Source organism: Biomphalaria glabrata, chromosome 1 (genome assembly GCF_947242115.1).
Source record: "Biomphalaria glabrata chromosome 1, xgBioGlab47.1, whole genome shotgun sequence".
NCBI classification, from domain to species: Eukaryota; Metazoa; Mollusca; class Gastropoda; family Planorbidae; genus Biomphalaria; species Biomphalaria glabrata.
In genome coordinates, this window is record NC_074711.1 from 62,513,067 (window position 1) to 62,514,388 (window position 1,322).

Genomic DNA, 1,322 nt, shown 5'->3' on the forward strand with positions numbered 1-1,322 from the left:
AGATCCTTCTGTAGCATCTCGATTCCATTGCTAGGGTCCTCTTCTCTAGATCTTCAGTCAGCGTCTAAGACTCACAAGCATATAAGAATGTGGCCATGACCAGGGAGCGCATCGTCTGATTTTGGTGCCGAGGGCTATGCCTTTGTTCTTCCCTATTAGTTTAAGTTTCGCAAGTGCTGCTGTGGAATGTGCCATTCGGTCCAGTAGTTCAGGTTGCGTTCGTTTTTTAGATCATCTGGATCATTTCTGGATCCAGGCTCCATGAAGTTCTGACTTGCCAAATAGATTTATTGTAATAATATATGTTATTATTTCCCTTGAAGACATTTACAGAGTCTACAACACAATTGGGCAGATGCGTTGTAACTATAAACATATTTTGTGATATGTCCTCTTCATTTGTTTACTTCTCTGAGTACCAAGCGTCCTGTGTTTTTTGTCCAGCTATGTTTCCTATATATATGTTTCTGGTTTATTTATTACTGAACTGTTGTCTATTTATCTAAAAGTTTAAAAAAATATAGTCCTTTTTTATGATGCTTTCTACAGCACGCACACACACAAAATTAAAAAAAAATTCTTCGTATATTGTCTAAAACTAAAAAAAAAACCTTTATAAAAAATTATTACAAATAAAAGTTTTCTGGTGGGATAATTAGTTTTCGTGACAATACTTCCGTTAGTTGAGTTCATCTCTGACTCACAGGCTTACCTTAGAATGGCTGTTTGCTATCACTTAATTAAAAAAACAACATCTAATTCTATTTTAAAATATATTCGTGATATTATTTCAACTTGCTTGTATTCAGATAAATCCAATGACCCAGGCCTTGACTTTGTGAGCGGCGAAATGTCTGGTCTTCAAAAACACACCCAATACATTGCACATTATCTGTGACCCTTTAATCACTGTAATGAGTAGAGTCTTCTACTGGTCAAAGAAACGGCCGTCAGCGCCAGGTGTCAAAAGTGTTCCATTGACGACAAAACGTAGAAATGTATTAAGCTGACAACAAAACGTAGAGATGTATTAAGCTGACAACATTTCAAGTCTGCTCGACACCTCAGTCATTCAAAGGTTACACATCAAGGAAATGAAACAAATCTGTCAGCATCTAAGACTTTTGTTTGTCTGTCACCATCTACCAGTGATAAATAACTCTTCGACACTTTTATAATAAACGATGTGTCATAATAGATTACGTAACGATGTGTCATAATAGATTACATAAAGATGTGTCATAATAGATTACATCATAATATATTTTATAGTAAAATAAAAATAATATAACACAAGCCTACCCCTCCCCCCCCCCCAACAG